The sequence below is a fragment of the Ictidomys tridecemlineatus genome, chromosome 2, assembly GCF_052094955.1.
Source record: "Ictidomys tridecemlineatus isolate mIctTri1 chromosome 2, mIctTri1.hap1, whole genome shotgun sequence".
NCBI lineage: Eukaryota > Metazoa > Chordata > Mammalia > Rodentia > Sciuridae > Ictidomys > Ictidomys tridecemlineatus.
This window is the reverse complement of record NC_135478.1, coordinates 1,672,936-1,697,307: the sequence shown is the minus strand read 5'-3', so window position 1 is coordinate 1,697,307 and position 24,372 is coordinate 1,672,936. Positions and strand designations below refer to the sequence as shown.

Below are 24,372 nucleotides of genomic sequence, written 5' to 3'. Positions count from 1 at the left end.
CTGCCCCCGCTCTCCGGCCCCTGCCCTGCCCAGCGTTGCACAGTGCCCACCGTCCCTGCAGCTCCCCTCAGCAGGGCCACAGGCCACGCAGCCGCATCTGCTCTCTGATGAGCAGGGCCTTCGAGGTCCATCTGCCGTGACCCATCGTGGCCTGACAGCACCGCTCCGTGGGCAGCGGCCACCTGGGTGTGCGCCCTTCCGTCTGTCGCAGGAGGACACTGTGGAAGGCGGGAAGCTCGAGGTCGGCCGTGCCCTCCCACCCACCGCAGGCCCAGGCCAGCGCCCAGCGCCTCATGCAGCAGCTGCCCGGGCACGTCTGCCCCTCCTCCCTGTTTCCTTGGCTGCTTTGTGGCGCCAGGGCCCCTGTGTGCTGGCCCGGGCCCGTCTGGCCTCACCTGGCCGCGCTGTGTCTAGAGATGGACACTACCGTGGGCCCCAGGTGCAGTCTCCCAGCAGGCAGCAGCCCGTGTGCGCTGGTCCCGTGGCCTCAGCCTGAGGCAGCGCCCACCTGGACTGGGGCCGCACCGCGCCCTCCGTCTCCCCTCACCCATCCCCAAGGTGCCCCAAGGGTCCTTTGGGGCGAGGGAACTGGCCTTGGCCCTGGAGGCCTCACTTCATGGGGAGGCCCATGGCCGGGAGACTGTCCGCTCCCTGGCCACACGACAGGACTGGCCACTGGCTGCTCCCGCCCTGCTTTACAGAGCCCTTTCCCGTCGTGGAGGGGCAGCCCGGCCAGCCAGTGACTGCCCATGGCACATGGCCACCTCTGGCCATGGAGTGGGAGACGGGAGGCCTCCTCCTGCTGACCGCGGCTCTCCGTGAAGACGCTGCGGGTCCCCGTCACCAGGAGGGTCTGTCGAAACTCGCAGGGGCAGCCTCACTAGTGCGATGGCCGGAGCCTGCAGCAGTGGCCACCCAGCAGACCGGCCGCAGGCTCTGCCCCGGCGTCCAGCAGTGCCCCTCCTGGGGTGCAGCCAGGAGGGGGACATGGCCTCAGGCCTGTGCCGGTGCGTGCAGAGCAGCAGACACAGATGGCCACGTCCACCAACAGGGGAAGGGACACACAGCCTGGCCACGCACACCCGAGTGTCCTCGGCCACCAACAGGAGCAAGGTGACAGCCGTAGCATGGAGGGACCTCGCGCTCAGTGAGAGCCAGACGCACAGGCCACGGCGTGTGACCCAGTGACAGCAGGGCCCAGGACAGGGGAGTGCAGAGAGGGAGGTGGATGTGTGGGGCTGCTCGTGGGTCGGGCTCCCTTCCGGGCGGTGGAATGTTCTGGAATTGGGGCTGAAGGCTGCACACTCTGTGAGTGCTGGGTGCCAGCGGGAGGCCCACCTTAAAAGGTGACAGTGTGTCTCACGTTATGCTGCCGTCCCTCTTCAGACCCGTGGCAGAGTCCTCTGTAGGTCACGCCCAGGCGAGCGGTGGACACTGCCGCACCCTGCTCCAATGTCCCCGGGTCTGCGCCAGGCGGTGGGCTCCTCTGTGTGGAGGGCCACGGGGCAGGTGGCATCACTGGCCACGGTCTTGCGGCCCCGGGGCACTTGGGGCTCCGTGGAGGGAACTGGTCCTGAGAGACCGGGGAGCCGACGCGGGGGGACGGTCCTTGTTCTGAGGGGCAGGACCTGGGGTGCGAGAGGCACGGCCGGCAGCAGCTGAGTGGCGAGACTTCCAGAACCTTCTGGAGCTCCTGGGGCTTCCTGGCACGTGGGGGCCCTGGTGCGCGGCGGCCGCGGGGCTGGAGTGGATTCCTGGCGGGAGCTGAGTCCACGCTGGCATTGCATTATCTCTTCTCCACTGTCACCCAGACGTGGCCCTTTATCCTGTGAGCCACAGGGACACACGCACGGGGACACCTCTGTGGACGATGGCAGTGTGCGGCTGGCTGGGCTCTCTGGACCGTGACTCTGAACACTTGGGGGCCATGTCTCTCTGGTGGCGTCCCGGGCGCTGCAGGTACTGAGCAGCGACCCTGGTCTCCACCCACTTGAGGCAGGAGCTCCAGAGTGACACCACACATGTCCCCAGGCGTGGCCCGCCTGGCCGAGAGCCGCGTGGCACCTCTGGCGCTGTGGCTTGGTCGGGACAGCTCCTCCGGGAGCCGCCGGCCATCGGAGTCTAATTAAGCAGCCGTTTCCTCTGCGGTGCTGACACCGATTGTGTGTGTGACAGACGGTGGCTTCCCTCCAGGCCTCGTGGGGCCGAGGCACGGGCTCCCGTCCCTGTGGTCCTCCCCCTGCCTGTGAGACGCGGACCCTGCTCCCTCCGAGGCCTCGGGGGGCCACCAAGCCCTGACCCTGCTCTGCAGGGACCGCGGCCCCTGGGGGCCTCCGAGGGTTCCCAGGACCTTCCAGATGGGCACAGGCATCCAACTGCCCTTGGGGCTGTGTGGCCTGCCTGGCAGGGTCTGTGTGGGGCAGGGAGTGGACATCTGGAGGGCGCGTCCACTTCCAGGGTCGCCGTGGCTGATGACCTCCAGCTGGGCCCCAGAACAACAGCAGTCTGTTCTCAGGGTTCTGAGGCCCGGGGTGGCTGTGCCTCGCATGCCCAGGCCCCTGTCCACCCCAGCACCACAAAGAAACCAAACTGACCCCCAGAAGCTGTTCCGGAGGCCAGGAGTCTGAGGTCCAGGTGTGGCATGGCCATGCTCCCTGGCTCCTGGGCAGGCTCCTTCCCCTTCTGGCTTCTGTGGGTGGCGGGCCCCCTTGGTGTCCTCTGGCTTCTGGCCAGTCCCCAGCTTGCCTCTGTGGCCACGTGGCCATCTCCCTGTGCCCTGTGTCTGACGTCCCCTCTTCAGGCCCACCTCGGTGACAACCGACGTTCCCAGCACAAGGTCAGGTTTGAGGCTGCAACGCCAGTTTGTTTCTCCTAAATCATGAACCGGGGTCCCCGTCCCTGGGGGCTGTGGACGTGGGTCCTGGCCTGCAGGTGCTGAGCCGCGGCCCGGCCCCACCCCCTCCAGGCCGGGAGCTCCCCAGGGTGACACCCGCAAGTCCCCGTGGAGGCCCGGGGTCCCAGGGCAGACCCTCCCGAGGATCGAGTGAGGAGCCTGGCGGGCAGGTGCCCGTGTCCTGGGGGCCCTGGGAAGTGCTTCCCAGCATTTCTGTGCCTGGAGCCTGGGTGGTCGTCACTGTCCTCAGGCCTGTCCCCAGCGGGGCTCACGGTCCCCTGGCCAGCCCCGTGTGGTGGAGAGGCTGCTGGCTCTGGGGCGTCCTGGGCACCAGGCCTTCAGGTGGTCACCGTGGGGCCTGTGTCGGGCGCCTGGCCTGCAGGTGGTCACTGGGGAGGACACGGCCACGTGAGGTCGCAGTGGCGCCGGGTCTGGTTCTGAGCTGCAGACGGGAGGGAGCTGGACCTGGGCCCTGAGGTCCCGCGTTCTGCTGCAGACCCGGAGTTGCTCCAGCTGAAGGCTCCTTCACAGGTTCCGGAAGGTCCCACTTCACCTGTGGAATGGGCAGACGTGGGCGAAGGACGAACCTCGCCACCTGTGCCCGGTGCAGGGAGGTCATCTCCCACGGCCAGCAGGAGCGCACGGAGGCCGGGGTTTGGGCCCGTCACAAAGCAGAAGAGTGAGGACTGGCACCGTCCCAAGTCGCTCGTCTGCCAGCCACGGCTCAGGCTCCGCCCGGGCTCCTGGGCTTCTCCTCCTGGCCGGCTCCTGGGGCCCTGCAGGACTGTCGCTCGTCCCCCTCCCTGGTTCCTGGGCACTGTGTCGCCTTCCTCCTCCCTGCCCCTTCCCCCGCAGGGGAGGGAACCAGCCCCTGGCAAATGCTGGGCAAGCACCCACCCCCGAGCCACACCCCAGGATCTGGCTCAGTTGCTGAGGCTGGCCTCAGACTTGCCGTCCTCCTGTCTCAGCCTCCCGAGCAGCTGGATGGCAGGGGTACGGGGCTAACCTGGCTGTGCCTAGGCCCTTTTTCTGGATGACCTGGAAATTTCGAGAAGGATCTGTCAGGGGTTTTAAAATGTCCCCAATCTGAATGTCTCTGATGTTTTCTCTTGAGGGGCCTGGGGTCCCAGGTCCTGGGGAGGAACACATCGGGGCAGGGACTATCCACACGCCCGACCCCTGGGGGCGAGGACCTGTCACCCAGCCAAGGTGGCACTTCCTGGTTTTATATTCGAATCGCTGCCAGTGCTTAGAGGTCAGGAGGTCTGGCCACAGTGGCCCCCGGCACTTGGCAGGGCTGATGGCCTTGGGCTGAGTCCCACCCGGGGCCCGTGAGCGGGGCGTCCCCTCTCCAGGGCTCCACAGTCCAGGCACCTGCTGTGTTGGGGCTGACTTCAAGCTGGAGACCCAGGATGGGCCACCTGTCCCTCTGCTCTTGGGGACTAATGTCCCTGGTGGTATGTTCCTGTCCTCTGTCCCAGAGAGGTGGCAGTAAATCAGGGGGCGTGTGGGAATGTGGGAGCAAAAGTCACCTTGAGGTCCCATGGGGCACCCGGAGCTTGGGTACCTCGGGTGACCTGAGGGGCCACCAGCCAGTGGTGTCAGACCCGGGGTGGCCCTCAGCAGGCCCAGCTCAGGCCTCCCCGCCAGGGTCGGAACCCGGGTGGAAGCCCTCGTGCGGGACGGGGTGTCGCTGGCCAGGACGTCCACCACAGAGAGCCGTCAGAGCAGCGTGGAGGGCAGACTGCGGGCGAAAGTGACCTTGAGATCTGAGAGCGTGGTGTGACCAGGACAGAGTGGAGCCAGGGCCGCTCAGGCCCCAGGACAGAGCGTGTGCACGGGCGGCCCTGGCTCAGCAAGTCTGCTGTGGGCGCTGCGGCTGGGGCTGACCTTGCTGTCCCCGCAGCCCGAGCCACAGCAGAGCTCCACCCCACGTGACAGCCAGGGACAGCCAGCCAGCTGCTGCCGGGGCCACGCCCGGGCCACTCCCGGCTGGTGGGCACACCAGGCACACGTGTGTGGGGCGGGCAGTGGGGGTGGCCAGGCGCCAGCCCAGCAGGGGCAGGCAGGCCCTGGGGGTCACCTTGGCAGAGCACTGCTCCTGGTGGGGAAGAGCGCGGGGCTTGCTGTGGCGGAGGCCTCCCCCCGAGGGTCCAGGGGTCTGGGGGTCCGGGGGTCCAGGCAGTGGCTGCTGTGGGCTTCGCAGCCAGGGAGCCTCTGTGGTGGCCACTCAGCTCTGTGTCCCCTGGAGACCGCGAGGGCATGTGGGGAGGAAGGGGCACCTGCGCCTCAATAAAACTTTATCGACTAAAACCAGTGGCGGGCCAGAGGTGCCCCCTCTCTGTCACATCAGCCTCTCCCCGTCCAGGGATACCGTCCTTAACGTGGCCTTTGGCAGGGTGACGACCTTCCTTCCCCTTGGGGCTTTGGCCTGGCTGGAGGCTGAGGTGGAGCGCCCGTGGCTGGCTCGCGGGCCTGGGTCCTGTGGAGGGGCCTCCCTGGAGGTGACTGCCCCCAGACCCCGGGCCATCTCTGGGGACCTGTGTGGCCCCACGATGGCATCCTGGCCTGGGGTGGGAGGGGCCAGGGCTGCTGCTCAGCACCCTGCAGGGCCACCCTGTGGCGGACCCCAGCGAAGTCTAAGGAGCGGCCCTGGAAGACCGGAGGCCATGTCCTGTTAGTCCCGCCTCCTACCTCTTCTAGAACTTTCCTTCCCTCCGTGAAAGGCCTCCTCCAGCCCAGGCCTGGCAGCACCCTGCGGCCCTGCGTGCAGCTTCCTGAGCAGCAGCCCACACCTGGCCCCCGCAGCAGGGGGCTGGGGACGGGAGGGGACACGGGAGGGGACGGGAGGGAGCGGGCTGCCTGCCCCCCTCCCTGAGGCGCTGATCTGCGCATCCTGCTTTTAGAAAGAGCCCTTCTCTGGTTTATGTAATCACCCCAGGGGGCTGTCACCCGTCTCACTGCTCTCCGTCACATGTGCAGAGCAAGTGGCTGGCTGCTGTCACCTCCCTCACTGTCTGAAGCACACTCTTCCTTCCAGTTCAGATTCACAGAGAACCTGGGAACTCAGTCCAGAGAGGTCCCCATGCCCCACCTGTGTCCCCGGTGCACGTCCTGGTGATGTGGTCATTGGTCGGTCAGCAGCCAGGTGCACGTGTGACCTCCTAGCTCACCCCCCACGTCCATCTCTGCCCCAGGCCCCCTCGGGGCCCACGTGGCTCTTTCTGTCACGGTGGGTGCTGGGCTGGAACCCAGGCCTTGGCGGCTTAGGCCGTGCCTCACCACCAGGCCCCGGCCCCAGTGCCCCCCCACGCGCCCTCTGCCGTCCTCACCCCGCTGCACCGGCGTCCCAGGCCGGCCCTGCTGGGACGGGGCAGATTTGTTGTTTTTCTGTTTTTGCCCTGAAGACTGAACCCAGGGCACCGAGCCACACCCCAGCTCTTTTCCTTTTAAGACAGGCTCTCAGTAAGTTGCTGAGGCTGGACTTGAACTTGCAATCCTCCTGCCTCAGCCTCCCGAGCAGCTGGGCTGACAGGCGTCCCCTCGGAGCCTGGCTGACGTGGAGGTGACCTGGGAGATCGGCAGCGCCCCAGAGGTGCCGGGTCGGAGTGGACTCTTGTTGGGTCTCGCTGTCCCCCGTGGGCCAAATCCAGGCCACCTGACTTTGTGAATGAAGTGTGGTGGGCACCAGCCGTGCCCCTTCTTGGTGCAGGGTCTGCGGCTGCCTCAGGGACAGTAGGGCACAGGTGGCAGCTGCCACAGGCCAGGAACCTGAGACTCATCCTCTGCCCCTTGATGGAGCCCTTTGTGAGCCCAGGTCCAGCTCCTTGAGGGGGACCCAGACGCTAAGTGGCACAGCAGCTCCTGACCTGACCACAGAGCCCCTCCGCCCCCCTCGGGCACGGCTGGACGCCCCTGTTCCACCCTGGCGACTCGGGAGGCCGGCACTGGCACCGAGTCCCTGGAGACTCAGACATGAGGCCATGGGCAGGGGCTGGGGAGGGGCCGGCTCACCGCAGGCCGGGTGCCACCGGGAGGCGGGACTGTCCCCACCCCGTCCCCGGCCTCAGCGTAGCTGTGGTTCTGAATGGAAAAGAAATGGGTTTGCACTCACCTTCTTTTCTTGTCCCAGGTTGGCCTCTTCCCAGACCTTGGTGTCTGCCTCTGTGCCTCACGGTTCTGAGGGACGGGTGGGCGTGAGGTGACCGCAGGGCACAGGGGACAGTTCTGCCCCAGGGAATCCCAGGGGGCCTGTGTTCATTATTTGGGAAGAGCTCCTTAGCTTCCTGCCCACAGCAGGCACCAGAATGGCATCTGCGGGCGGCGTGTGGACCAGGGGACACTCGGTGTTGGTGGAGGTGGGGTCAGGGGTCTCAAGAACACCAGGGACGTGGACCAAGCCGCTGGCCTGCTGCCCTTTAACCCCGGGGCCTAACGGGGCTCCAGGTCGGGCCTGTGACCACCCTGGGCTCTGGTGCCACCCCCTTGCCCCCCCCTGCCTACACCCCAGCCGGGGGAGTGTCACCTGTCACCGGCCCCCCCTGCTCCCCCTCAGTCAGCGCTCCTGGGTGACATATTTAGACGGTTGCTGTGGTGACGGCGAAGGCTGCGGCTGGCAGCCCCCGGGAGGCGAGGTGCCTCTGCTTCGGGCTGGGTGCCGGCGGGGGCTGTGGGCCCGAGGCTGCCCGGCCACCCACATGATGCCCCGAGGAGCCGCAGTGGGCAGGGCTGGCCTGTGGCCACTGCTGGGTCCCGCTGTCCCTGCCCTCGGGCACCCTCAGAGCAGGGTCTCGCCCTGAGCAGATTCTGTTTCAGGAAGCCTTGGCCACGTCTGGGGACATTGGTGGCTGTCACGACTGGGGTGTCCTGGCAGAGTGGGGGGAGTTGGGGACGCAGCTTGACACCCTGCGGGGCCCAGGTGGTCACAGAGAACCTCCCAGCCTCTGTGCTGGGCCGGGAGACGTCCATTCTCTTGGCCCAGCTGCTCTCGCGCTCCTCACCATGGACAGAGCCAGAGCCCAGGTGGGCTGGGGCTGCCGTGGCAAGGTCCTGCTGTCCCCTTGCCCTGGCTCAGCCCTTCGTGGGGACCTTGGTGACGCCTGGGGATAGGCGGCTGTCATGACTGGGAGGGGGTGGAGCCCAGGGACGCTGCTCAGCCCCTGCAGGACCAGGACTGTCCCGTGTCCCTGGCTCAAGGGCTGCTGCTGTTTTCAAAGGCTGCTCTGGACAGAGGACGGCACTGGACAGAGGACGGCCTCTGGACAGAGGACGGCCCTGCCAGGAGGGGAGGGGGGTGTGCCAGAGATGGCCGTGCCCAGTCTTGGCATCTCTCTGTCCCTCTCCTTGCCGTCTGCCCTGGGGCCATCAGCTCCATCCCTGTCCCCAGCCAGAGCCAGTCCCTTCCTGCTGGGGAGGGTCTGGGGCTCACAGTGCCAGCTCTGTCCCCTGAGCTGCCACTTTGCCCTTGAGGAGGGCTGCCAAGGTCAACCGAGGCAGAGGGGCCTGGGGCATCGCTGGCCCTCCAGGGTCCCTCCCTCTTCAGGCTGTCCCTGTGCCACACAGTGGGCAAGGTCCCCTTGGTATTGCCCTGGCATGTGGCCCCGTGTGTGAGCCGAAGGCCCCAAAGCTGGCCAGTCCCTGCCTCTGGAGGGGGGCTTGGCTTCAAAACAGGATGCCCGTGGGCAAGGGCACCAGATGCCCTGGCAGAGGGCCTGGTGGGTGCCGCCTGAGCACCGTGCGCTCTGAGCCCGGGATCCGGGACCTCTGCCTCGTGTGGGGGCAGCGCCTGGGAGGGAGGGCGGGTGCCGTCTCGCAGGGTCCTGCCCGTGGGCTCCAGCGTCCCAGGCACCGGCTGTGCATCGGGTCACGCTCGCTGTGCTCCTGCCTGGCCGTCCTCCCCCTCACATCCTCAGCACCGGGTCCTCTGGGTGAGGTCCTAATCTAAAAAAAGAAAGAAAACGCAGCCCACAGACCAGACGGATTGTCAGCAGCACTTCCCGGGACACAGTGGGGGGCAGGGGAGCACTGGGGTGTCCCCTGACGTCTGTTTCCTCAGAGTGACAGCTTGTCCCCTCGGGTCATGGGGCCGGTTCTACCTGGCCTTCCTGCCCCGTTGCACCCGGCCCTGCTCTGGGTCCAACCCGGTTCACACCCGCTGTCCAGCAGGGCCCCGCCGTCCATCCTGCCCTGACTCTAGAGGTCCCTCCTCCGGGGCCTGGGGCTCCTCGCGGGAGACACGAGACACGGACGCAGCGTTTCTGTCTGACTTGGGGGTGGGTGAGGGTCGACGGGACAGCGGGGCGCCAGCTGCTGCCCCACTGTCCCTCTCTGCGCCCGTCCGTCTGCTCTGGGGCTGAGTGCAGACCCGGGGCCTGCAGCAGCTGCCTGGTGGCTCAGGGCAAGGACAGCCTTGAGCTGCTGCCAGGGCTCAGGGACAGGTCACTGGGCAGGAGGGGAGGACAGGCTGGTGAGGAGCGTCCTCCATGTTCACGAGACAGACGCTCCCAGCGGTCAGAGGCAGAGGCTACCCAGGTTCCCGTCAGGGGACACACAGCATGTTCTGCCCACTGGGAGAGTCCTCTAGGCAGGAGTGAGGTGACAGCTGAGTGTGGACACCTGAGGACCTCATGGTCAGTGAGAGCCAGACACAGAATGTGACCCAGCCACAGGGGGTCCAGAGTGGACCTGCAGGACAGGGCTGGGAGGGGCTGCTCGTGGGACGGGCTTCTTGGGGTGGCGGAATGTTCTGGGCCGTGCAGGTCTGACTGCGCCCAGCAGTGCACTGCCCTTCCAGCGTCCAGACTGACCCTTGTTCTCCGGCCGGCGCCTGTGTCACCCTGTCTCCTGGCGTGCGTGGACAGTGTCCCTGGTGGATGAGAGGTGCACGATCCCTCCCGCACTGTCCGCCAGTCCCCCCCCCCAGTCTGTGACGGAGCCACCATTCTGCGCATGGGTGGGGCCCGCGAGGCAGAGGCCTGGCGTCCCGGCCCCTTCGCCACTGGCCCAGCTGACTGCAGCCCGTCCGCGCGCCCTGGTGTGGACGGGGTCCTGCAGGGCCCGGCCACCAGCTTCCCAGGGCGCCCGGCGTTCCTGTGGCACGGGCGCCACCTGCAGGCAGCGTGGGGGCGGCGCGCTCCTGGCCTTGGGTGCAGAGGAGCACATCCTCAAAGCTGTGGGGGGTTTTAAAATCTGTTACCTGGCCGAGGTGGCCACCTGTGATCCCAGAGGCTCCCGAGGCTGCGGCAGGAGGATCAAAAGTTCAAGGCCAGCCTCTGCAACAAAGCGAGACCCTGTCTCCAAATAAAAACGAAAAGGGTCGGGGTCTGCTCAGGGGTGGAGCCTGGCTCCCCTCCCGGGCACCAGTCGTAAATAAATAAGCAAGTACACAAGAGTGACTTTGAATTTCAGAGTCGCAGGCGAGCCTCCGAGAACACTGGCGCTTCCGTCCCCCTCAGAACTCGGCAGTCCCTTCCCGCCGGCACCTTACCCAACCTCAGGGGATTTGTGACAACCAGAACCCCTTGGGGACACGTTCCCTTTGCTGGACTCCACTGTCCTCGGATCTCGTTCTCCCCGTATCCCTCCCCCACCCAGCATGGCGCCTGGGACCGCGGCTGCTCGGCTGTGCACCCCGGGTCTCCCTACTCTTTGTGACCCGACAGTCTGGCTGGGTCCTGCGTCCTGCCCCCTCTGGCCTGGGTGGGCCTGAGGTTTTCCAGAAAGACCAGGGCTCTGGGTTCTGGGAAGGTACCCAGGAATGAGTATCCTTTCTCACGTGTCAGATCCCGTGGAGCCAGCACTAAGTGGGCCCCAGCTGTATACTGGGGTTCCTAGGCCGCCCCTGGCCTGGCGCCTGCTGGAGTCCCCAGGTCTCAGCACGGGTGCGTTCTCCCAGCTGCGGTTCTTACAGTGACAGGACCCAGAGCAGTCAGAGGTGGGAACCGCATGTGGGGCACTTGGGGACCAGGCAGGGCCTCCAGTCTCCTCCCACTTGGTCCCCACCACACACCTGTGGAAAGTCACTGGGAGCTCAGAGACCCAGCGCCTGGGGTCCGGGGGGACACGCGGCCCTCTGCCTGGCGCATACTGAGATCCCAGATCCAGAGGCGCCCAGGGGCTGAGCAGAAGCCACACTGTTGGCCCCACGGCTCAGGCCCAGGAGCCCCTCCTGTCACGGGGGGTGGAGGCCCCAGGGCCAGGTCCCCAGACGCCCGGCCAGCCTCGCAGCCCGGCCTCAGACGCTCAGAGACCTGCTGGTCCCCACCTGCTCCTGGGGACCGAGGCTTGCTTCCCTGGACTCTGGACTTTCGTGGTGACTTGGAGAAGGGCAGGGCAGCCTGATGAGCCGGTCACCTGGGGACCACGAGGCTCCTGCAGTGGACAGCACATTTGCAAACAAGGAAGGCCCTGCAGCGGTCCACCCTGGCCACGAGTCCTCTTCTCAGACGTGGAGACTTTGTCAGCGACACCCTGGGGGAGGGGGACCACGCCCCTCGGCCCGTGGCCCTGGGGTTGATCCTGCCCACAGGCCAAAGCCTCCCACCGGTCCTCAGAAGGGCCCTGAAGGCAGGAGTGGTGGGCCTCTGGCGTCCCCTGAGGGCATGCCCCTCTGTGCCAACCCTGCGCCCACCTCCTGCACCTCCCACAGAGTGGTGCTGGCTCACGCTGTGTTTCTCTTGCAGGAAGCCAGCGCTGGTGACGGACGCGGTGGAGGGCGCTCCGCACAGGTACGTGCTGCCACCTGCCCTGGGCTGCTCTTGAAGTCAGGCCAGGAGGGGAGTTGGGCGGCTGACCAGGTGGCGTCCGCTGTGACCGGCCCTGTGTCGGGGGCTTCTTACCACAAAGACTGTGCATGGACAGTGGGGAACAGGGACTGTGCGGGGTTCCTCACAACGTGTCCTGCTGTGTGTGGAGCCATGGCACTGGTGGGGCTGGTCCTCAAGAGCTCTGGACAGCGTCAGGACAGGGAGCACATGGCTGTGCCGCCTGCCTTTTGGTCATCTGAACCCCACCCCAGCGAGTTTTAAGGGGGAGCTTTTGTCCTGAGTGACCCAACAGTAGTCATGGCCAAGGCCAGAGCTGTCTTTGAATGGAAAGTGTATTAGAAACTCGTCTCAGTCTGTTTTCTGTTGCTATGACAAAGCACCCAAGGCCGAGTACTTTAAAATATAAGAAAGGTTCATTCCGGCTCACAGTTCTGGAGGCAGGATCCGGTGACTGTACCTTGTATTGTATCCCAGCAGGACAGGTGATGTCATGTAGTGGGAGCCCGGGGGAGATGGGGAGTGTTGTGTGCAGAGGTGACGTGGCCAGAGCTGATGCAAGAGAGCTGAGTAGGGCCTGCTCACTCTCATAGCAACCTGCCCTTTTGCGCTGGGCCAAACCGTCCATCTTGTGCAGCCCACCCTCCCCACCTGGGACCGTCACCTCCTGGTCCCCTCCCACTCAGCCCACCCCTTAAAATCCCACTACTTTCAACACTGACATCAAAGAGTCCCGCTGACCACTGTGACGGTCACAGCCTGGGGGACAAAGCTCCTTCAGACCTTGGCGCCCCTCTGTGCCCTGGCAGGAGGGCAGATGGGGAAGGTTCTTTGTGACAGTCACGGGTGAGGCTGGGCCCAGGTTCGGTGGTCACCAGGGTGGCTGCTGGCACAGGAGGGGCCCGGGGCCGAGCGCTGTGGGTGTCCCTTGTGTGAAACTGGTGGAAAGGTCAAGTCTGTGGGGACAGAAGGGTGGTGGGCAGTGGTGAGGCTGGGACTGTGGTCACTCCACATTCTGCCGCGGTGATGGAGGTGATGGAGGTGACAGAGGGGACGGAGGTGATGGAGGCCATTCAGAGCCAGGTGGCACCTGTGGCCCCGGAGCCCCAGGAGGGCGTCCTGGGCCGTGCGCCTGTGTGACTCCACGCGAGGCTGAGAATCTGTGCCTTAGCCCACGGACGTCTTCTGGTGGAGGAGGTGACCACGGTGGCCAGGGTGGAGCAGGCAGTGCTGGGCAGGGGAGGACATGGGCACGAGGGCGCGGCAGGGGTACGGCGTGGGGACCTCACGGTGCTGAACCCGCCCGGGAAGAGCCCCAAGAGACCCTCACTGAAAAAGCAAACAAAACAGGGAGCTTCTGCCAGTCCCCAGGGAACCCGGCCATTGCCACCAGCTCCGCCACCCGCCGCTGCCCGGCCATGGTGCCCAGCAGAGAGACTCGGGGACACTAGGATGGCGTCCCCCGTGCTGCGGGCCCCTGTGTCACAGCTGGAGCGTTTCCTAGTGTCCACACCCACCAGGGCCCCGAGCCCACCCAGGCCCGGAATGAATGTGTGGCCACGGCAGAGGGGCAGCCGGGGCGTGCACACGACCCTCCCCAGGCCAGGGCGACCGTCCCCACCCCCAGGCGCCCTGGCCTGGAAAGGGCTGACGCCTCTCGGTTCAGGGCGATGTCCCTGGGGAGCTCCCGGCCTGGAGGGGTGGGACAGGGACGCCCCAGGAAGGACCGGGCCCTGGGGCGAGCCACTGGGGCTCCTCAGCGGTGGCTTGTGGCTGAGTGGCCTCTCTGAGCGTCCTCGTCCTTGGGAGGCTCGGGGGCTGCCGGAGTCAGCGGGAGCCTGTCGGCGGCTTGGCCTGGGGAGGGCCACCTTCCGCCCGTCCCGGGGGGGCTGGGACACACAGGACCCTGCTTCTGCCCACAGACAGGCTGTTCCCTGGAGGGACTGCCCAGCGTACGGGGGTCCTGGACACGCTCTGCCCGGGCACGCAGTGGTGGTGGCCGGTGCCCAGCCCACGGCGGGACCAGCCGCAGCCCCCTCCCCTGTCCGCTCCGCGGGCACGGGGACTTCCTGACGCTCAGGGAGCTCAGCCGCGACCCTCTCCCACAGGGCCCCTGGGTGATCCTGCCCCAGGGACACTGGTCCCTGGACCCGCGAGGTCCTCACAGCGGGGAGTCCTGGCTCCGCCCACCCTGGTCAGCACAGGGAAGTCCCAGGGGGCAGCCGCGTCTGCCTGGCCTGGCGCTGAACAGCCGGCTCCGGTCAGCGTGCACCTGGGACACGGGGACTTCAGTCCTCAGCCCTGGAGGGCGGGCGCTGTGCTGGGCAGACGTGCCCACCCTCTCCCCCACTCACCCGGGGATGGTGCCACAGCACCCAGGTGGCCCTGCGGCCATCATTCAGGAGGCCCTGAGTCCCCTTCCTGCTCACAGCAGCAGAGCACACCAGGGCAGGTGGTGGAGGCCAGGGCCAGCTCCGGCCTCACCGGCCTGGGCGTGTTGCTGGGCAGCGTCCCGGGCCTCAGAGGGCAGGTGAGCATGGGACAGGGCCTCGGGGGCCGGGATCGAGGGGTCTCCCCTGGGGTGGCTCTGGCCCAGGGAGGTTTCTGAGTGTAGGGTGTGAACGATCTGGGGGAGGCCACCCACCAGGCCCCGCGTGGCCCCACCGCTGGGCTGACCTGGCCCCAGATGCCCACGTGCGGGGGACAGAGGCGCTGGCCCACAGGACTCCCCTTGGGGACCGTCAGGCTGCTCTCTGTCTTGTGTTGGGGCGTCTCCGTCCCCACCAAGCCCCAGGGACGCGAGCCTGCCCTCCCCCGTAGAGCCAGCCCGTGTCCCCAGCAGCTGTTGTCACCTCCCAGCTCACCACCGCCAACCCCGAGACGCAGCAGGGCGTCCCCCGGGGGGCGGTGCCGAGCTGCCCAGGAGCCCAGGCAGCCGGCCTGTGCCGTCGCTAAGCAACCGCCCACAGCCGCCTGGCCAGCCGGCGATGCCCAGGACGGTCACAGTCACGGCGCAGGCACGGAGCCCCGGCCCCTCTGACTCAAGGCACACGTGGGGGTGACTGTCACGCTTCAACCAGGGGCTGTGGGGACACGGGGAGCCCAGTGCAGGTGGAGGGGACTCGCCTGGGTGGGCGTGGGGTCCGCGTGGGGGAGCACACGCATAACAGATGGGTGGGCGCAGCCTGCAGAGGTGAGGTGCCATCTGCTCAGAAGCGGGGCGCAGCGGAGAGGGCCCTCGGGGCTGGAGAAGGCCAGCCGCGGGGACCCACGTGGCTGGGTGTGTGGGGACAGCTTACAAAAGTGTCCTGTGAGGGCGGGGCAGTGGCCGAGCCTGTCATCCCGCAGACCCACCGGGGAGGTCGAGGCAGGAGGATGGGAGCTCAATCCAGCCTCAGCAACTGAGGAATCCCGGCCTCAAATAAAACAGGCGTCTGGGCTGGGCTCCGGGCAGGGCACTCGCCTGGCACGTGGGAGGCGCGGGGTTCGGCCCCAGCACCACATAAATAAAGAAGATCAAGGCATCTGTCCGTCGCAACCACAAAAAAAAATCACAAAAAGTAGAAAGGGCTGGGCGTGGCTCCGCGGTAGCTCTGTCCCCAGGACCGAGCGCAGCGGAAAGGCCAGTGAGGACCGGCCTGGGTCACCTGTTGTTGTTACTGGACGCGTCTCTGAGTGGTGCTGGTGAGCTCCGGACCAGGCTGTGGACCTACAGAGTCCGGCTCCGCCGCCCTCCCTGCTCCCCGTCAGCGGGACCCAGTTCACACCGTGTCCCCTCCCCCTCTCGAGCTCTCGGGTCCAGGAGCCCGTGGTGCTTGGCCATCAGGTCTTCAGGCTCCTCTGGGCTGTGGCAGCTCGGGACGTCCCCGGTCGCCTGACCGTCTGCGGGGCCTGGCCGGCGTTCTGCAGAGGGCTCTCCACGGGGGCGCGTCTTGTTTCAGGGTTAGACCGAGGTCACCAGACCCGGGGACAAATATGCCCAAGAGGTGCCCCCTCCTCGCCCTGCCGGGGTGCTGAGACCCACAGGCGTCACCGTGACCCTGATCTGGTCCTCCTGCTGGAGGAGGGGTCGCCAGGGCCAGCCTGGCCTGGCCTGCCCTTTGGGAGCCAGTCCCTCCCTGAGTTCCACTGGCACTTGGGAGCGGGGAACCAAGCCCCGCCTCGTGGGCGGACAACCGAGGTCCACGCGGAACTTCCCTCCGTGACGTTTCCAGTTTGTTGTTAGAACTTCTCTTTTCCTCGGTGCTGGGGATGGACCTGGGCCTGTGCCCGGCGCGCCCTCCACCCTGACCGCCCTCCACCCTGACCGCCCTCCACCCTGACCACCCTCCACCCTGACCGCCCTGCACCCTGACCGCACCTGGCCACATGGTGCTCGGGGCTCTGACGAGGACTGACACAGGAGAGAACCGGGAAGAAGGGCAGCCCGCGGCCCTCCACCAGTGTCCCCAGCAGGGCCCAAGTGACCTGGGTGCCATGTCCCAGAGCTCTGTGACGTGCTCCACAGAGCTGTCTCCTCCCGGGTGGGCCACAGGGTGGGCAGAGCCTTGGCACCAGGGCGGCTGGTGCCCACCGCTGAGCCTGCACATGGTGTCTGGGCCGCCGGCTTCTCCACCCGCCACCGCCTGGAGCAGCAGCCCTGTGGGTGGCTGCGGGTGGGAGGGGGCCGTGGGCCGGGCTCCGGGCACCCGAAGGCCCAGCCCATGTCCACGTGGCCTGCTTCTCACCTGGGCCTCCAGGAGGCTCACCTGGCTGGCATCTCGCTGTCCCAGGAGGACCACCACGTCACTCACTTGGTTGTCACCTGAGCTGCCATGTGCCTCTCACAGCCTGTCACCATGCATCCCAGCGTTATCGAGAGCTTGGTCCTGTCCCCAGGTCAGTCCAATCACAAGGACACGGTTTTGAGAACAAGTTTCTAGAGCAAAGGAGAAGCCCAGGGCTCCCGACCCAGAGGCTGCATTCTGTTGGGGAACAGGGGACTCTCAAGAGGGGACTCGGCCACGCCACCTGGTCTGGGCCAGCGTTGCAGTCCACCTGCTGATCTGGAGTGGTCACTCCCAAGGTCTTGTGCCTGCGTCTGGACTCCTGGGCTGCCGTGGTGGGTGTGTGCCCGGGCTGGGCCGCCCAGGGACCTGGTGACCTCTGTGACCGCTGGCTTGAGCTGTTCTGGAGGAGGCCCCTGGGTGGCCCCGAGTCGCCCTGCCAGGCTGGAGGGAAGCAGACAGGCAGGGTGCCCCCTGGCAGAGTCCCAGAGGGACCCCTGGGGGCCAAGAGCCACCTCCACCCGGTGGCCAGCAGAAGCCAGACCTCCTCCCACAGTGTCCAGGAAGCTTGGCAGGGGATCCCAAGTTCCCGACGTCACCCAGCCCCTCGGGGCCTGTTCTGGCCGATGAGACTCGGAGCAGAGGACCCAGCTGAGCTGAGCAAGCGCTGACTCAGGACTCGGGGGAGCGCGAGAGCCCCCCTGGGCACACGTGGCCTGCCCGGCGAGCGGCAGTTTGTTACGCGGCACGGCTGACGGAGGCACCGTCCCTGTGCAGACGAGATGCCGTCTGCCTTTCTCCACTCCCAGGGGGCAGAATCCTAGCAGCAGGAGCCTAGGCATGTCCCAGGGCCACGGGCAGCTGCTGGCCATGCCATTTGAATTAGCCTGTGCAGCGTCCGGGTGGACTGTAGCACCTTAAGGTCAGGGAGCTGGGCCAAGCCCAGGCGGTGGCTCAGGGCTGAGGGAGGGGAGGGAGAGAGAGGAGCCTGGGTCGGCCCCGCCTGACCGCCCTGCAGGAGCACCTGGGACCAGGGCCGTGACGTGTGAGGCTCAGAACTCACAGCAGTCACTGTGCCCCCAAAGGAGGGACACTCACAGGCACTGCCCGGCCGAGTCAGCCACCCGGCAGAGGCTGCCCTTGATCTCCAGGGCAGAGGGGGCCACAGAGACCCCGAGTGGGACTCTCGCCTCCTTGAGTCAAGTCAGGAGCCGAGGCGCAGGGAGACCCGAGGCCCCAGACGTGGGGTCCGGGTGGGTGGCTCTGGAGCCAGAGCTGGGAGCCAGCCTCAGGTGCACCCACCGTCACCGTCTCTTTGGTAAAGCCCGGGTGATGACAGCCCCCGCCACGCTGGGCCGAGGCGAAGAGTAAATCGCAGAAAAGGGGACGCGGTGGATGCACCTCTAACTCCAGGGGCCGAGGCCGAGGCAGGAGAATGCCAAGTTCAAGGTCGGCCTCAACAACGTGGCGAGGCCCTAAGCACCTCGCTGAGAACCTGCCTCAGATGAAAGTACAGGAATAAAAAGGGCAGGGGCAGCCCAGGGCTGTCGCCCGCTCAGTGCCCAGCACCAGGTGCATGGGGGTCTGTCTGGAGCCCCAGGAGGCTCCGTGGAAATGGGGGGCCTTGCCCACAAGGACCCGCCCCCTGCACCCCCCCCAAGGGCACTGCCCCTGGCTTCCTGGTAACCATGGAGACACGGGGAGCCCGAGCCCTGTGGTGGGCACAGCCTGGTCCCCAATCCCCGTCCAGCGTCCTGTCCTTGAGCGAGGAGAGAGAAGGGGGTGAACACACCCAGGCAGCCCAACAACAGGACCCCGGCTGGGGCCCCCACTCTTGCCCCCGGGGGGTGCCAGCCCTGAGCCGCCAGGGCCCTGGCTCTGTGATGCTGGGAGGGGCAGCTGGAGGGCTGTGAACCTGTCCACCAGGCCCCGCCCCAGGTCTGCTGGGGCCTGCAAGGAACCTGTGCTCTGCTGAGGCCACCAGGCAGGGCACAGTGTGGCTGCCCGGGGCAGCGGCAGCCAAGAGGTGGCCTCCTGGGGTGACCCTGCAGTGCCTCCTCTGAGCCTGGTGCCTGGCGCTGAGCACTGTCCTTAGGCCCGTCCAGGGTGGCCTGTGAGTATCCCACATCCACTGATGGACACCTGGCCCCTTTTGGCCGAGGGGACAGCGTTGCTGTGGACGCAGGAGCACAGACGTCTGTTTGAGCCCCTGCTCGGTGCTCTGGGGCTTGGGCCACCTTGTGGTCGGCTCCACACCTCTGCCCAGGCTCTGGGCCTCGGCTGGCCTCTCAGGACATGGACATCCCTGGCCAGCAGAATCGAGGGCCTGGACTAAGCGTCCCCTCACTTGGGCCCACGTACTTCAGGAGGAGCCAGCTCCGGGCACTGCTGACCACCCAGCGTGCGGTCTCAAGGGACACAGGCCATGCAGGTCCCCCAGAACTACGGGCCTTCCTGGGTTCTGGTCCCCGTGTGTGGTGGCCTTCCCGGCCCGTGGAGCTGGTCTCTGTCCAGTGACAATAATCTTCCGTCAGCAAGAGACAAATACCCCGGGAAGACGGGGGTCGCTGGGGGCAGCCTGGGTCCCGGGGACCCTCCGCAGTGCGAGGGCCTCAGGGGGTGTTGGGCCACCTTCCTCAGGGCCTGGGTGTGGCCGGAGGAGGAGCAGGCCTCTGAGGGTCCGTCACCCGGCCTCGTGTGCGGACTGGAATCGAACTGGAGCCCGCGGGTCCGAGATCCAGGGCCGGACGCACCACCCCTGCAAGGCCCCTGGCCCCAGCCTGTGGCCGGCCTCTGCTTGCCTGGTCACATGGACGTTCCCTGGCTCTTCCTCCCACTTTCCCTGGCCACCCTGCTCCAGCCGGACTTGTTTGTAGCCACCTTCTGGCTGTGTCCCTCAGTGGTAGAAGCCCCAGGTGTCCCCTGGGAGGACATTGTGCCTGTCCCGCGGGACTGGACCCGCCTCGTGGCCTCTCGGAGTCTTCCTTGCCTGTCCCAAGGCCCCACTCCAGAGGGTCACTGGGTTCTGGGCTTCCACGGGGACTTCAGGAAAGCAGGCCACAGCAGTCCTCTGAGGTCCTCAGAAGTGGTGGACAGTCTTTAGCCCCAGGCAGGGCAGGTGGGCTGGGCTCTGTCCTCAGTGAGCAAGTGGTGCAGGAGGGGAGGGGTCAGGTCCCCCAGGAGGAGGGCATCAGCCAGGGAAAAAGGGAAGCTGACCACCGGGAGCCAGGGAAAGAGCTGGCCAGGAGGTGACCCAAGGCCACCACACAGCCCAGTGGGGCCAGCGCTGCGGCCACAAGCATGTTCCCTGTGGGACGCCAGCGGCTCAGATGGGGACCCTGGGCCGCCATGGCTGCCGGGGCCCTGCAAACCCCACCAGCAGCTGGACTGTCCCTCGGAAGCCGCGCCTGCCCTCCTGCTTGGGGTCAGCGTCCCTTCAGACCTTCCACCTGCTTCTGTAGGATGCGGCTCCGACGTCGGCCTCCCTGTGACGTCCTGTTGCTGGCCTTGAGCGCCCGGGCGGCAGGTTCCCGGGACTCGGCCCCGCTGTGGGCCCAGCCGTGGGGTGGGTGTCGGCCCGGGGGCAGGCGGGCAGGGCTGGGGCCGGTCCTCGGCGTGGCGCCCGCCTCCTTCACTCTGCGGAGCTGGTTGCTCTGCTCCCCCAACGAGAGCGCAAAGGACATGCGATAAAGTTCACCCTTTCAAAGCAGGTGACCCTGTGGTTTAGCACATTTGCAGATTTGTGCAGCCGACACCACTGATTCCAGAACATTCCACCCCCAAAGGAAGCCCCTCCCCACAGGCAGTTCCTCCCACCCGCCCTGTGCCCGAGAGTCCAGTCCCGACTCTGGACTCCCCTGTCCTGGACTCCCCCGTCACTGTCACACGCTGTGGCCTGTGTGTCTGGCTCTCACTGAGCACCAGGTCCTCAGTCCCTCCACGCTGCAGCTGTGTCACCTGGCTCCTGCTGGTGGCTGAGGGACGGTGACACTTGTTTAAGAGGTTGTGCATGGTGGACCCTCCATGGTCATCTGATTGTTGAGGACACTGCTCCTGGGTCAGGGCTCGTCATGATTGTCAAGAGCACTAGCCACAAACTGGCTGTCGTCTAGAACGTGGACAGCAGGCTGCCCCGAGAGGACAGACTGTAAGTACGCCAGACTCCGCAGGTGGGCGGACCCTCCTAGCCGCCCACTCTGCCCGCAGGCTGGAAGCCACCACAGGCCACAGGTAAGCCATGGACCTCACTGCCCATTGCCCTTCCAAGTGGCATCTTCCTGGTGCAGGACATTTGCAGGACATTTGTGCGGGCTGCCCCTCCGCGGACACCTTCCCTGCGTACGACTGACCGCCTGCTCCTTGGGTTGGGGCTCAGATGTGCCCTCTTGGCGAGGTTCCCAGCCTCAGCTCTTGGCTTTGCACCCCACCCTGTCCCTCTGGGCCATCTCATTTCCTCCAGGGCGTACCCAGTCAGAGTGCCTCCTACACGGTGACTGAGGGCCAGCTCCCGGGCATCGTCTAGACCAGGGACTGGCACATTCTGACCATAAGGGCCACGTGATCAATAGCCCTGGGTTTGTGGGCCAGAAGGCCTCTGTCACCGTTGCCAGCTGCCTTGGAGCCCCCATCGGGGCTGTCACAGTGCAGGGGGGCAGGTGACGTGGGCCAGTGAGACCCAGAGATCCAGACGGGCGGTGCGGGGACTGGTCTGCTGTCCCCTGATTCAGAGGGTCTCCTGAAGGACCTATCCCTGCGTGTGGGTGTCTCAACTGGGGTGATTCAGCCCCCAGGGAACATCGGCCACATCTGGGGACGTGTGTGGCTGTCACGTCTGGGGTGTCCTGGCCCGGAGCTAGTGGAGGCAGGGATGCAGTGGACAGGAGTGAGCTGGCCCTGGTCTCCAGGGCCAAGTGGCCATCCAATCGTGAAAGCAGAAAGCTGTTCTGGTCATTTTCCACCAAATCATTAAACAGACGCAGGTGTGAGCCCCCCACGGCAGCGCCCCCAGCCAGGACCGCCCCCATTGCCATGTGCTCAGGCCCTGCAGGGCCCTTGGGGCCGTGGCCACTGGGGGGCAGCACAGCCTGCCTGCAGCTCCGTCCTGTTGGCTCCCTCCGCCCAGAAAGCCGCGGTCTAGACGCTGGCGGGTGAATTCCTCTGCCCTGAAGTCAGCGCCCACCGGCGGCCCCCACCCTGCGTCTGCAGCCGTCTCGCCTCGATCCTCCGCAGAGTGGCTTAGTAAGGGTCAGGGTGGGGAGCTGGCTGCCCGGAAAGCAGATCGGGAGAGGGCACCACCTGGCAGGCTGCCCACGCCTTGGGACACGCTGCGGGGCGGGCAGTCTGAGTGGGCCTGGCTGGGTGGTCATCCTGAGAATGTTCCCGACGCTGCTCCCCAGCGGCCGCCGACCCTCCAGGAGCCCAGTGTCTGCACCCCAGCTGGGCTGTCACCAGAACAGCCTGAGTCCCCTGGCCCAGACCCCTCGCTGTCCCCAGGTCACCCCGACCCCGCCCATGCTGCCCGAGGCCTCACCCCTCACCCTCCTGCCTCTGCCCTCAGGCTGCCCGAGCTAGCCCACGATGACCTGCTGACCTGCTCTTCCTGGACCCTTCCTTCCTGTCCCCTGAGGGCTACCCAGCGGCCAGGGGCACCTTCTGGGTCCCCTGAACTGTCCTGGTGGCCAGTTGGTGGCTGCTGGTTCTGAAGGGCGGTCCCCTCCGCTCAGCCTGTGGGTTTACGATGAACACAAACTGGGCAGCTTCTGTGAGCGGTCAGTTGGAGGACCAGGTGTGGGCAGGGCTGCTCCTGGGGCCCCTTCCCAGCGTCCCTCGAGCCGACCTGCCCCCTAGGACCTCCAGCTGCTCCCTGTGCAGGACCCTGCCCAGGCCGGCCGGCTGCTGGGCTGCACGTGGGAACTGGGGCAAGGACCGGGTGCTCTGCCAGGACTCCAGCCCTGGCACACTCGTCACCTGGCTCGAGGGGACGGGACAGAGCTGGCTGGGGCGCACAGGGGCACCGTGGTGCCATCTGCTCAGCGGGCAGCTTAGGAGAGACCTTCAGTGCTGCGGAGCCCCTAGAGCTAAGGAGGACGCCCGAGAGGCCTCCAGCAAGGCTGCCCACGCAGGGAGGGCCTGCGCCCAGCCCCCGCTGTCCAGGACCTTCAGACTGTCCAGGGGGACACTGCCCTCCACGGTGCTGTGCTCCTGTCTGAGGAAGCTGAGGCACTGAGCCGAGGGGACGTGACCCAGCTCAGGGGCTTAGGACAAGGACATAGCTGCTGTGCAGCTGCCAGTTACAGTCATGACAGTCACCAGAGCCAGGCACAGAGGTGCCCCAGGAGGTGTGGCCTGGCCACCGGTGACAGGAAAAAGGGGATTGGATGACTCAGCAGTTCTGCTCGAAAGTGTGTGGGACAGGACAGCGCACACACACACATGCACACACACACACATGCACTTGCACACATGCACTTGCACGAGCACACATGCATGCACGCACGCGCACACATGCACACACAGGCACATGCACGCACACACATGCACACACACACACATGCACTTGCACGAGCACACATGCATGCACGCACGCACACACACGTGCACGAGCACACATGCACACGCACACACGCGGCTCTGCTCACAGCAGCCCTGAAGTGAAAACAACCCAAACGTCCATTGGCGGATGAGTGAATAAACGTGTCGTAACCCATCCACCGGGAGTGTCCCTTGGCCACCAGCAGGAGGAGGTGACGGTTGCAGTGTGGACAGAGATCGGGGCCTGGTGCTCAGGGAGAGCCCGACACCCAGGACATAGCATGTGGTGGTGACAGGAGCCTGCAGAGATGGACGTGGACCCGTGGGTGCAGGACTGGGCTGAGGGGGCGCTGCTGATGAGGATGGGCTTCTTTGGGGTGAAGGAACGTTCTGGAACTAGACAAAGGTGGCACCGTGCTGTGAACGTGCTGAATGCCACTGACTTGGGTTCCGGGGTAGCCGGCCCTGGGCGTGGACGAGGGCTCTCCCCGGAGCTGCTCCGGCCCTGAACCGCGTCCCCCGTCTGGCGGGTCTCACTTGGATCTGGTAAGAAGTGTTGGAAGCAGGGAGGCCTCTGGGCAGGCGGGAGGTGACCTGTGGCCACCGTACAGGGCTGGTCGGTGCTGCAGAGGGCGACGGGGCTGGGGGGACCGGGGGCAGCCAGGTGTCTGGCCTCGAGGGGCCCCGTCCTACCGTTGAAGGCCTGGGTGGCCCTGGTCCCCTGGAGGACATGGGGACGTGGCTGCTTAGTGGCTGCTTGGTGGCAGGAGCTGGCCCGGGGTCAGGCAGGGAGAGCAGGTGTCCCAGATCTGCACAGGTGCCTGATGGGGACACGGTGAGGCTCCGAGTCTGGACCACAAACAGGGTCACTGGGGGGAGCCCCCAGGCTTCCCTGTGGCTCCCAGACTGCTGGCTGGCCAGTGACCTGCTCAGAGCGTCCCCCTGGCCCGTGGCCCCCAGCCGGCTCTGGTCCCTTCACGCTGCAGGCCTTAGCTCTGTGGCCTGCAGAGGAAGAGGGGGCAGTGGGGTGGACCTCTGCTGAGTCCCAGCACCGCCCTCTCCTGGGGTCCTCCTGCTGTGGAACCAGGGGCGGCCTGCCCTCCCGCTCTCCTGACCTCACCTTTCTCAAATGCCACCTGTCACCTGACAGCCCCTGCCTCTGGGTGCGCTGAGCCAGGTGCAGGGCCTGGCCTCATCCTTCTGGCCCCCGCCAGGGAGGAGCCGGCTTTTCAGCCGCCCCCGTCACTGTGACCGAGTCCCACGGCACCAGGCGAACACGCCCCCAGAAAGCCCCTCCGTTCCTGGGGGGGCTGCCCACCAGGCCCAGTCCTCAGGCCCTCGGTGGCTGGTGGCTGGTGGGAGGGGCCTGGGGAGGGCCGGGCAGGCCAGAGCCTCCTGGGGGTCACCCGAGGGGCCAGCA

General features: G+C 66.5%; 1 protein-coding gene across 2 annotated transcripts in view; it reads left to right on the top strand.

Moving 5' to 3' along the window:
- The window catches only part of Gng7 (G protein subunit gamma 7), a 66,866-nt gene that overhangs the window by 8,932 nt on the left and 33,562 nt on the right, over nt 1-24,372 (top strand). Inside the window, exon 2 of one of the 2 annotated variants that reach the window (XM_021730859.3) lies at nt 11,575-11,619. The exons of the other annotated variant lie outside the window; for it this stretch is intronic. The gene's annotated coding sequence lies outside the window, so the exon portion shown is untranslated. The remainder of the gene's footprint in view (nt 1-11,574; nt 11,620-24,372) is intronic. 2 annotated transcript variants of the gene reach the window in all.